The 13,450-nt window shown below is 43.7% G+C and overlaps 1 pseudogene; it reads right to left on the bottom strand.

Moving 5' to 3' along the window:
- Positions 1-11,836: 11,836 nt before the first annotated feature.
- Positions 11,837-12,679, bottom strand: LOC129539841 (large ribosomal subunit protein eL6 pseudogene; annotated as a pseudogene).
- Positions 12,680-13,450: the final 771 nt, after the last annotated feature.

Here is a 13,450-nt window from a genome sequence, read left to right as displayed (position 1 = left end):
ATGTATGGATGTAAGAGTTGAACTGTGAAGAAAGCTGATCGCCAAAGAATTGATGCTTTTGAACTGTGGTGCTGGAGAAGACTCTTGAGAGTCCCTTGGACTGCAAGGAGATCCAACCAGTCCATTCTAAAGGAGATCAATCCTGGGTGTTCATTGGAAGGACTGATGCTAAAGCTGAAACTCCAATACTTTGGCCACCTCATGCGATGAGTTGACTCACTGGAAAAGACTCTGATGCTGGGAGGGATTGGGGGCGGGAGGAGACGGGAATGACAGAGAATGAGATGGCTGGATGGCATCACTGACTCAATGGAGGTGGGTTTGAGTGAACTCCGGGAGTTGGTGATGGACAGGGAGACCTGGCGTGCTGTGATTCATGGGGTCACAAAGAGTCGGACATGACTGAGCGACTGAACTGAACTGAACTGAAGTATACTGGATAAGACATTTATTAAAAATTTTCTTTTAGGGACCTCCCTGGTGGTCCAGTGGTTAAGACTCTGCATTTCCATTTCAAGGGGCATGGGTTTGACCCCTGAGTTGGGGAACTAAGATCCCACATGTTACGCCAAAAAAAAGAAAGAAGGAAAATTTCCTTTTAAAGGACAGCTGAATTGGTGGGAAATTCTTGCTGGTCACACAGCATGAATCAGGTCAATAAATGCTAAAGGTGCTAAGTGCCTGGAAAGTATCTAATAATTCCTATGGGGTAAACTTAGGTATTAATGGGCTGAGCATGCTTGGAGACATGAGGCAAAACCTAGGATCCATCAGAGTAAGGTTGGCTCAGGGAACCTCTGTATCCAGGACCATCCTCCATGAAAAATGTAACAACTGTTACAAGAAAATCCACTATTTCAGGAACATTGATGGGGTACTTCACTATCTCAGAGTTGATTCTGGGTTGTGGGGGAAATGAAAAATCCCTTCTGTGAAAATTCCTAACAGTAAGGCTGCTTTTATATTGGTATTTATTAGCCCCGTGTGGCCTAAAGACAGAAATTATATTTGGCCCACCCAGATTGATGTGCCACCATATATTTGATAGAATAAACCTCTTTGGAGGGCTCAGCTGGTAAAGAATCCACCTGCAGTGTGGGAGACCTGGGTTTGATCCCTGGGTTTGGAAGATCCCCTGGAGAAGGGAAAGGCCACCCACTCCAGTGCTCTAGAGGCCTGGAGAAGTCCATGGGCTGCAGAGTCGTACATGACTGAGCGACTTTCACTTTGAACACAGACCTCAATGCACTATTCCAATAAGGTTCTAAGGATCACAATAAAAACTCATAAATGCAGATTTCTAAATGATATATCTAATAAGGGGTTAATAGAAAGATGATGCTGTGAAAGTGCTGCACTCAATATGCCAGCAGATTTGGAAAACTCAGCAGTGGCCACAGGACTGGAAGAGGTCAGTCTTCATTCCAATCCCAAAGAAAGGCAATGCCAAAGAATGCTCAAACTACCGCACAATTGCACTCATCTCACACGCTAGTAAAGTCATGCTCAAAATTCTCCAAGCCAGGCTTCAGCAGTATATAAACCGTGAACTCCCAGATGTTCAAGCAGGTTTTAGAAAAGGCAGAGGCACCAGAGATCTAATTGCCAACATCCGCTGGATCATGGAGAAAGCAAGAGAGTTTCAGAAAAACTTCTATTTCTGCTTTATTGACTATGCCAAAGCCTTTGACTGTGTGGATCACAATAAACTGTGGAACATTCTGAAAGAGATGGGAATCCCAGACCACCTGACCTGCCTCTTGAGAAACCTGTATGCAGGTCAGGAAGCAACTGTTAGAACTGGACATGGAACAACAGACTGGTTCCAAATAGGAAAAGGTGTACGTCAAGGTTGTATATTGTCACCTTGCTTATTTAACTTATATGCAGAGTACATCATGAGGAACGCTGGGCTGGAAGAAGCACAAGCTGGAATCAAGATTGCCGGGAGAAATATCAATAACCTCAGATATGCAGATGACACTACCCTTATGGCAGAAAGTGAAGAGGAACTCAAAAGCCTCTTGATGAAAGTGAAAGAGGAGAGTGAAAAGGTTGGCTTGAAGCTCAACATTCAGAAAACAAAGATCATGGCATCTGGTCCCATCACTTCATGGGAAATAGATGGAAAAACAGTGGAAACAGTGTCAGACTTTATTTTTTTGGGCTCCAAAATCACTGCAGATGCTGATTGCAGCCATGAAATTAAAAGACGCTTGCTCCTTGGAAGGAAAGTTATGACCAACCTTGATAGTATATTAAAAAGCAGAGACATTACTTTGCCAACCAAGGTCCGTCTAGTCAAGGCAATGGTTTTTCCCGTGGTCATGTATGGATGTGAGAGTTGGACTGTGAAGAAGGCTGACCGCCGAAGAATCGATGCTTTTGAACTGTGGTGTTGGAGAAGACTCTTGAGAGTCCCTTATACTGCAAGGAGATCCAACCAGTCCATTCTGGAGGAGATCAATCCTGGATGTTCATTGGAGGGACTGATGCTAAAGCTGAAACTGCAATACTTTGGCCACCTCATGCGACGAGTTGACTCACTGGAAAAGACTCTGATGCTGGGAAAGGTTGGGGGCGGGAGGAGAAGGGGACGACGGAGAATGAGATGGCTGGATGGCATCACCGACTCTGTGGACATGAGTTTGAGTGAACTCCGGGAGTTGGTGATGGACAGGGAGGCCTGGCGTGCTGTGATTCATGGGGTCGCGGAGAGTCGGACACGACTGAGCGACTGAACTGAACTGAACTGAACTGATCCAAAATACCTAAAGAACTCAACATCCAAAAAAAAAGAATTCCAACAACATGAGCTCTTTCAAACATTATATTGAGTAAAGGAAGCCAGACATGAAAAAAAAAATGGGAGGAAGGAACAAGGTGGCGGAGGAATAGGACAGCGAGACCACTCTCTCCCCCACAAATTCATCAAAAGAACATTTGAACGCGGAATAAAGTCCACAAAACAATTTCTGAATGCTGGCAGAGGACATCAGGCACCCAGAAAAGCAGCCCATTGTCTTCGAAAGGAGGTAGGAAAAAGCATAAAAGATAGAAAGAGAGACAAAAGAAGTAAGGACGGAGCTCCGTCCCAGGAAGGGAGTCTTTAAAAAGAGAGAAGTTTCCAAACACCAGGAAACACTCTCACTGGCGAATCTGTGGCGAGCCTTGGAACCTCAGAGGGCCACATAATCAGGAGGAAAAAGAAAGAAAGAATTAAAACCCACAGATTACCCACCAAACGGTAACTCCTAGCAGAGAAGCAGCACAGATGCCATTAGCAAGTGGGGGCTGGGCAGGGAGGAGCCGGCTGAACTGCTCAGAGAGAGGACTGGGCTTGAATGCTGCAAGAACAATCTGAGAGAACTAACTGGGGATAGCAAAGCAGACTGGGATAGCTTCCCCATGAAAAGGCGGAAAGCTCTAACCTAAGACTCTGCCAGCCCCACTCACAGAACAAAGGGCTGAGCAGAGCAACCCGGCTGCAGTCAGCCCATCCCCCTTCCCCGTCGAGACAGGCAGGGAGGTCAGCCAGAGCCAGAGGGGGCAACTGTGACCCCAGAAAGGCATCCGATACAAACTGCAGGCAAACTTGTTGCTAATCAAGACTTCTTGGGCTCGGGCCAGTCGATATCCACCTGAGAAGGTGTGCCGGTTGTACACCCAGAAAACCGAGTGGCAGGGACTGGGGAGGCGATAAGTTGCAGCGACTGTGCACGCCAAACACCTGGTCACCTGAGCTGCTCGGACCGGGGAAGGCACAAAACTCAGGCCCAACCAAGTCTGCACCTTTGTGGAGTACCTGAGAAACTGAACTTGGGCTGCTCAGACCTGGGAAGTGCATACAACCCAGCTACGGCCTCGGACAGTTCCCGGCAGAGCAACCTAGAGCCTGTGCAGTGTAGACTGGGACAACACACGCACTGTGAGCGGGGGCAAACCCAGTGTGGCCAAGACACTGCGAGCACTCCCCACAGACGCCAGAGATATTTGTCTGCAGCGTTCCTCCCTTCCCAGAACAGGACTGAACAACTGAGCCTTAAAAAGTGTCCACCCGCCCCCTAGTATCAGGGCAGAAATTAGACACTGAAGAGACCAGCAAACAGAAGCTAAAACAGAGGGAACCACCTTGGAAATGAGAGATAGAGAAGTCTAGAGACTACTCCAAGAATAAGACCAAAAACCGGAGGCAAGAGGCTTAAGCCCGAATCCTGAGAACACCAGAGAACTCCTGACTCCAGGGAACATTAATCTATAGGAGCTCATCAAACGTCTCCATACCTACACTAAAACCAAGCACCACCCAAGGGTCAACAAGTTCCAGAGCAAGACATACCATGCAAGTTCTCCAGCAACACAGGAAAATAGCCCTGAGCTTCAATATACAGGCTGCCCAAAGTCACTCCAAACCCACTGACATCTCATAACTCATTACTGGACACTTCATTGCACTCCAGAGAGAAGAAATCCAGCTCCACCCACCAGAACACCGACACAAGCTTCCCTAACCAGGGAACCTTGACAAGTCACCCGTCCAACCCCACACACAGCGAGGAAACTACATAATAAAGAGACCTCCACAAACTGCCAGAAGAGGGAAAGACCACCCCCAAGCAAAGCAATATAAGCAAGATGAAGAGGCAGAGAAATACCCAGCAAGTAAAGGAACAAGATAAATGCCCACCAACACAAACAAAATAGGAAAATATAGGGAATCTACCTGATAAAGAATTTCAAATTTTGGTGGTGAAAATGACTCAAATTCTTGAAAGCAAAATGGAGTTACAGATAAATAACCTGGAGAAAAGGATTGAGAAGATGGGAGAAAGGTTTAATAAGGACTTAGAGGAAATAAAAAAGAGTCAATATACAATGAATAATGATCCTGGGTGTTCATTGGAGGGACTGATGCTAAAGCTGAAACTGCAATACTTTGGCCACCTCATGCGATGAGTTGACTCACTGGAAAAGACTCTGATGCTGGGAAAGGTTGGGGGTGGGAGAAGAAGGGGATGACCGAGAATGAGATGGCTGGATGGCATCACCGACTCTGTGGACATGGGTTTGAGTGAGCTCCGGGAGTTGGTGATGGACAGGGAGGCCTGGCGTGCTGTGATTCATAGGGTCGCGGAGAGTCGGATATGACTGAGCGACTGAACTGAACTGAACTGAATGCAATAGATGAGATCAATAACACTCTGGAGGGAACAAACAGTAGAATAATAGAGGCAGAAGACAGGATAAGCGAGCTAGAAGATAGAATTGTAGAAATAAATGAAACAGAGAGGAAAAAAGAAAAACGAATTAAAAGAAATGAGGACAATATTAGAGACCTCTGGGACAATGTTAAATGCTCCAACATTAGAATCATAGGAGTCCCAGAAGAAGACGACAAAAAGAAAGACCATTAGAGAATACTTGAGGAGATAATAGTTGAAAACTTCCCTAAAATGGGGAAAGAAATCATCACCCAAGTCCAAGAAACCCAGAGAGTCCCCAACAGGATAAACCCAAGGTGAAATACTCCAAGACACATATTAATCAAATTAACAAAGATCAAACACAAAGAACAAATATTAAAAGCAGCAAGGGAAAAGCAGCAAATAACACACAAGGGGATTCCCATAAGGATAACAGCTGATCTTTCAACAGAAACTCTTCAGGCCAGGAGGGAATGACAAGACATACTTAAAGTGATGAAAGAAAATAACCTACAGCCCAGATTACTGTACCCAGCAAGGATCTCATTCAAATATGAAGGAGAAATCAAAAGCTTTACAGACAAGCAAAACCTGAGAGAATTCAGCCTCACCAAACCAGCTCTCCAACAAATGCTAAAGGATCTTCTCTAGACAGGAAACACAGAAAGGGTGTATAAACTCGAGCCCAAAGCAATAAAGAAAATGGCAGCAGGATCATACTTATCAATAATTACCCTAAACGTAAATGGGTTGAATGCCCCAACCAAAAGACAAAGGCTGGCTGAATGGATACAAAAACAAGACCCCTATATATGTTGTCTACAAGAGACCCACCTCAAAACGAGCGACACATACCGACTGAAAGTGAAGGGCTAGAAAAAGATATTCCATGCAAATAGAGACCAAAAGAAAGCAGGAGTAGCAATACTCATATCAGATATAATAGATTTTAAAACAAAGGCTGTGAAAAGAGACAAAGAAGGAAACTACATAATGATCACAGGATCATTCCAAGATGAAGATATAACAATTATAAATATTTATGCACCCAACATAGGAGCACCACAATCTGTAAGACAATTACTAACAAGTATGAAAGGGGAAATTAACAATAACACAATAATAGTGGGAGACTTTAATACCCCACTTACATCTATGGATAGATCAACTAAACAGAAAATTAACAAGGAAACACAAACTTTAAATGATACAATAGACCAGTTAGACCTAATAGATATCTATAGGACATTTCACCCCAAAACAATGAATTTCACCTTTTTCTCAAGTGCACACGGAACCTTTTCCAGGATAGATCACATCCTGGGCCATAAATCTAGCCTTGGTAAATTCAAAAAAATTGAAATCATTCCAAGCGTCTTTGCTGACCACAGTGCAGTAAGATTAGGTCTCAATTACAGGAGAAAAACTATTTAAAATGCCAACATATGGAGGCTAAACAACACGCTGCTGAATAATGAACAACTCATAGAAGAAATCAAAAGAGAAATCAAAATATGCATAGAAATGAATGAAAATGAAAACACAACAACCCAAAACCTCTGGGACACTGTAAAAGCAGTGCTAAGGGGGAAGTTCATAGCAATACAGGCACACCTCAAGAAACAAGAAAAAAGTCAACTGAATAACCTAATTCTACATCTAAAGCAACTAGAAAAGGAAGAAATGAAGAACCCCAGGGTTAGTAGAAGGAAAGAAATCGTAAAAATTAGGGCAGAAATAAATGCAAAAGAAACAAAAGAGACCATAGCAAAAATCAACAAAGCCAAAAGCTGGTTCTTTGAGAAGGTAAATAAAATTGACAAACCACTAGCCAGACTTAACAAGAAACAAAGGGAGAAGAACCAAATCAATAAAATTAGAAATGAAAATGGAGAGATCACAACCGACAACACAGAAATACAAAGGATTATTAGAGAATACTATCAGCAATTATATGGCAATAAAATGAATAACCTGGAAGAAATGGACAAATTCCTAGAAAAGTACACCTTTCCAAAACTGAACCAGGAAGAAATAGAAAATCTGAACAGACCCATCACAAGCACGGAACTAGAGGCTGTAATCAGAAATCTTCCAGCAAACAAAAGCCCAGGCTTCACAGCTGAATTCTACCAAAAATTTAGAGAAGAGCTAACACCTATTCTACTCAAACTCTTCCAGAAAATTGCTGAGGAAGGGAAACTTCCAAACTCATTCTATGAGGCCACCATCACCCTAATCCCAAAACCTGGTAAAGACCCCACAAAAAAAGAAAACTACAGGCCAATATCACTGATGAACATAGATGCAAAAATCCTTAACAAAATTCTAGCAATCAGAATCCAACAATGCATTAAGAAGATCATACATCATGACCAAGTGGGCTTTATCCCAGGAATGCAAGGATTCTTCAATATCTGCAAATCAATCAATGTAATACACCACATTAACAAACTGAAAAATAAAAATCATATGATTATCTCAATAGATGCAGAGAAAGCCTTCGACAAAATCCAACATCCATTTATGATAAAAAAAAACCCTGCAGAAAGTGGGAATAGAAGGGACATATCTCAACATAATAAAAGCTATATATGACAAACCCACAGCAAACACTATCCTCAACAGTGAAAACCTGAAAGCATTTCCCCTAAAGTCAGGAACAAGACAAGGGTGCCCACTCTCACCACTACTGTTCAACATAGTTCTGGAAGTTTTGGCTACAGCAATCAGAGCAGAAAAAGACATAAAAGGAATCAAAATTGGAAAAGAAGAAGTAAAACTTTCACTGTTCGCTGATGACATGATCCTCTACACAGAAAACCCTAGAGACTCTACCAGAAAACTAGTAGAGCTAATCAATGAATACAGTAAAGTTGCAGGATATAAAATCAACACACAGAAATCCCTTGCATTCCTATACACTAATAATGAGAAAATAGAGAAATTAAGGAAACTATTCCATTCACTGTTGCAACAAAAAGAATTAAATACTTAGGAATATATCTACCTAAGGAAACAAAAGAATTGTACATAGAAAACTATAAAACACTAGTGAAAGTAATCAAAGAGGATACTCATAGATGGAGAAATATACCGTGTTCGTGGATTGGAAGAATAAATATTGTAAAAATGAGTATACGAACAAAAGTAATTTATACATTCAATGCAATCCCTATCAAGCTACCAACGATATTTTTCACAGAACTAGAACAAATAATCTCACAATTTGTATCAGTTCAGTTCAGTTCAGTTGCTTAGTCGTGTCCGACTATTTGCGACCCCATGAACCACAGCACGCCAGGCCTCCCTGTCCATCACCAACTCCCGGAGTTCACTCAAACTCATGTCCATCGAGTCGGTGATGCCATCCAGCCGTCTCATTCTCTGCTGTCCCCGTCTCCTACCCCCAATCCCTCCCAGCATCAGACTCTTTTCCATTGAGTCAACTCGTCGCATGAGGTGGCCAAAGTATTGGAGTTTCAGCTTTAGCATAAGTCCTTCCAATGAACGCCCAGGATTGATCTCTTTTAGAATGGACTGGTTGGATCTCCTTGCAGTCCAAGGGACTCTCAAGAGTCTTCTCCAGCACCACAGTTCAAAAGCATCAATTCTTCGGCAATCAGCTTTCTTCACAGTCCAACTCTCACATCCATACATGACCACGGGAAAAACCATAGCCTTGACTAGACGGACCTTGGTTGGCAAGGTAATGTCTCTGCTTTTTAATGTGCTATCTAGGTTGGTCATAACTTTCCAAGGAGTTCAGTTCAGTTCAGTCACTCAGTCGTGTCCGACTCTCCGCGACCCCATGAATCACAGCACGCCAGGCCTCCCTGTCCATCACCAACTCCCGGAGTACACTCAAACTCATGTCCACAGAGTCGGTGATGCCATCCAGCCATCTCATTCTCTGTCGTCCCCTTCTCCTCCCACCCCCAACCTTTCCCAGCATCAGAGTCTTTTCCAGTGAGTCAACTCGTCGCATGAGGTGGCCAAAGTATTGCAGTTTCAGCTTTAGCATCAGTCCCTCCAATGAACATCCAGGATTGATCTCCTTTAGAATGGACTGGTTGGATCTCCTTGCAGTATAAGGGACTCTCAAGAGTCTTCCAAGGAGTAAGCGTCTTTTAATTTTCTGACTGCAATCAGCATCTGCAGTGATTTTAGAACCCCAGAAAATAAAGTCTGACACTGTTTCCACTGTTTCCCCATCTATTTCCCATGAAGTGATGGGACCAGATGCCATGATCTTAGTTTTCTGAATGTTGAGCTTCAAGCCAACTTTTTCACTCTCCTCTTTCACTTTCCTTAAGAGGCTTTTGAGTTCCTCTTCACTTTCTGCCATAAGGGTGGTGTCATCTGCATATCTGCGGTTGTTGATATTTCTCCTGGCAGTCTTGATTCCAGCTTGTGCTTCTTCCAGCCCAGCGTTCCTCATGATGTACTCTGTATATAAGTTAAATAAGCAGGGTGACAATATACAACCTTGATGCACTCCTTTTCCTATTTGGAACCAGTCTGTTGTTCCATGTCTAGTTCTAACTGTTGCTTCCTGACCTGCATACAGGTTTCTCAAGAGACAGGTCAGGTGGTCTAGTATTCCCATCTCTTTCAGAATTTTCCACAGTTTTTTGTGATCCACACAGTCAAAGGCTTTGGCATGGTTCTTTTGCCAAATCATTGAATTACCCACTTTTGTTCTATACGTTTTTCTGAATGTGTGTTATTGTTCATAGTAGAAAGCTTTAAAATATTAGAAACAGTTTCTATGCTGAATGTGAATCTGAATGTCCACTTTCCCCTCTGGAACTTTGCACTTTTCTACTTCTTTGGCTTTTCTTCTTTTTGAAGAGACCTGATTTCCTTTTCCTTGCAAATCATAAAATTGACTTCTGAGAAAGCATGCTTCTTTTTGAGGTGAAATTTAGCATCACAAACCCAAACTTAACCCCATATAACTTTAACTCTCCATCCACTCACCTCAGCCTATCAAACACTTTAAACAAAATAAAACATTTTACAGCTCTCAGGTGGCTTTTCCCTAACACTAAAATGTGGATAATTTGACAGTACAGTAAATTCTCTGTTTTTCTTTTGTTTAACATAGTTTACATGCTGTGCTTTCCACATTGCTGTCTGGATCAACAGCAGGGAACTAACCTGAGGGACACTAACCAGCTTTGACTCATTGATAGAGTGTCACATTTCTTCTTGAAAAGCATGGTGTTGACATGTTTAATATCCTGTAGCATTTCCTCTGGGTTCTATAGTCTGATGGAAAAAGCCCCTGTTGATGTCTAATGGTCAAGTTGAATAGCAAGACCTTGAGACCCTCCACTCCACAGCTCTGGGATGGGTAGCCATTTCCCTTGAAGTTGTAATAGGAATCCTGATGGTCATATTTGGCAGGATCACCATGCTACCACTTGCAGAGAGAACATTTACATGTAGCTGGATGATTTTTGAACAAATTAAGGTGAAATCTCACCCATAAGTTTGTAGGGAATGATAAATCAAAACCTAGAAGAAAACTCCTCCCTGACCATGCTGGCACCTTAACCTCAGACTTCCAGCCTCTAGGACTGTGATCCCAAGTTCTATAGGTTCATTTGGAATATAATTATTAAAGCATGTGATGTATGGCAGAACCCAACACAATATCGTAAAGCAATTATCCTTCAATTAAAAATAAAAAGACCTGATGCCAATAAATAAATATTCTTTAAAAAGAAGCTGCTGCTGCTGCTAAGTCACTTCAGTTGTGTCCGACTCTGTGCGACCCCATAGACGGCAGCCCACCAGGCTCCTCCATCCCTGAGATTCTCCAGGCAAGGACACTGGAGTGGGTTGCCATTTCCTCCTCCAATGCATGAAAGTGAAAGTGAAGTTGCTCAGTCGTGTCCAACTTGTAGCGACCCCATGGACTGTAGCCTACCAGGCTCCTCTGTCCATGGGATTTTCCAGGCAAGAGTACTGCAGTGGCTTGCCATTGCCTTCTCCGAAAAAGAAGCTAGAGAAGAATTTTTTTAAATGAACTCTTAAAAAAAAAATGAGTTTCCCATAAGTTTAGCCTGTGCTTGGAAATTGGTGAGGTATAGACAGCTCCATGTCACTTCCCTGATTAGGTTATATAAGTCTTACAAGCAGACTTTCTCCCTTGCTGGCTTTGATAAAATAGGCCTGCATGTGGGAGAGATCCAGGTGGTCAAGGACTGAGGGTGGACTCGGGTCTGTAAAAAGCCAGGCCCTGAAGGAAGCAAGGATGTGAGGTGACCCTTCAGTCTAACAACCTTCAGGAAACTGAATACTGCCAACAAACATTTGCTCTTGGAAGCACGTCCTTCCTCAGCTGAGCCTTCAGATGAAACCCAAGTGTTGGCTGATGCCTTGATATCAGTTTGGTGAGAGACCCTGAAGTACAGGACTTGGCTCAACTGGCCCTGGACGCCTGTCTCACAATAACTGTGAGATGATAAATGTGGGCTTTAAGTTGCTAGGCTTATCCTAGGAGTTTGTTAAATAGCAATAGATGATGAATGCAGTAGACTTCACCTGTCAACCTTTCTTTCCATATGTGAATTTTTTTTTTTTAATGGACAAGTTACTTAATTAGGTTCTCTGCAAGATGTTCAGAACACTACTTTGTGAGGATAAATTCCATTTGTGAGAGCAAACAGAGCAGAGGTCGCCCTGGAGCTGAGGGACAGCTTTGATTCTTTGCAGAATTTGTGAGTCCACAGCTTTCTGATCAACCTTGTGCTGCTCTATGATCTCGTATTTCTCTTTCTCTGTGTCAAAGATCTCAGCCTCCTGGTGTCTGGGCTTACACAGCTGCTTTTTCTTGAAGTCAGCGTCAGTGAGATGTTCTGGGATTTTCACACCACTGATATCGATTTTGGTGGAGGTGGCAATGACAAATTTCTGGTGTGTTCTATGCAGAGGAACTCGATTGAGGGACAGAGGCCCAGTCACAAGTAGCAAGCCACGGCCCAGCTGCTTCAGGGAAACGACCGTCTTGCCTCTGAGGCGCCCAGTGAGGACGGTCAGAGTGGTCCCGGGAGTGCTGCTGGCAGCGGCTTCCTCACATGCTCACTGAAGGGGTTTTTGCCGCTACTCGGCAGCTTCCAAGGCGCATCTTCAGTAGGGTAATACCTTGGTGCTTTGCAAAGTTTGACCACGCAGCTACCACTGTTCTTGTTACCACCAGCTGGTTTGTGACAGTAGCAAGAACCCTAACCTTTTTCTTTTCAACGTTGGATTTCGCTGCTGAATACTTCGTCTTGTACAAGGCCTTTCTGGAGTACAGATCGGGAATATATGCCAATTCCTCTGACAAGGACAGGGTTTCGGCTGCAGTGAGGCTTTCCCTTCTTAACCTTCTTCACCTTTTTAGCCTTGTCGCCAGCATCAGCCCTCTTGGCTTCAGGTTTTTCCTCCTTAGTATCTGGCGTCTCAGCCTTTTCACCCACCATCTTGCAAGATGGGAAACAGCCATACATGAATCTTTAATATTCACTAATAATTACAAAATAGATCTTCTTTGGAAAACATTTCCACTGCTACTTCTAAGATTGTAGACTGATACACAAATGAAGCTCGGTGTGTTCTCACTGTGTATCATACTACGTTGGAATCAGTCATCTCCTTAGAGAGTTGTATGTGGACTAACAGAGGTATAAGGTAAACATCACCCAGCCTCTGTGGTCTCAAATGTGGCTCTAGTTATGGCATCCCCCACGTAAAGACCTTCCATAGTTCTCTGTGAAATACAGACTCCTGGTGTGGCATTTGTAATGTGACCCGAACCACCTTTCCAGGCCTTTTCCCCATTACGCCGCTCCCCGCCCTGCCTCCCCATGTATGTCTTCTCTCCTGCCCTTGGTGGCACCCTTGCCTCCCCTCACCATCTCCTGTCTGCCAGGGGAAAGCCACCTCTTCCATGGGGTGTCTCCCTGATCCCACGACCACCCCAAGCCAAGTGCTCTGTCTCCCACTTTCTGCCCCCACACAGCTTTTGGCCTTGCCTGGAAACCTGTCCTGTGCTGACCTTCTTCCTGGCTTGAGCTCTGCCTCTTCTCTGATTCTGCCTTCTCTCTCCCACTCGAGACCAAATGCTCCCCAAGGGGAGAGACTGTCTGTCCATCATCCTCTGTGTAGGCCTTCCCACACCTGCAACACCACCTCAGGCTCAGTGAGGAGCCTGGTGTCTGTGGAACTGAACGTAATGAAGGGCAGATCCATAT

Source organism: Moschus berezovskii, chromosome 11 (assembly GCF_049115385.1).
Source record: "Moschus berezovskii isolate FMDL1 chromosome 11, NW_MosBer_1.0, whole genome shotgun sequence".
Classification (NCBI taxonomy): Eukaryota; Metazoa; Chordata; class Mammalia; order Artiodactyla; family Moschidae; genus Moschus; species Moschus berezovskii.
This window is presented reverse-complemented; position numbering and strand designations above follow the sequence as displayed.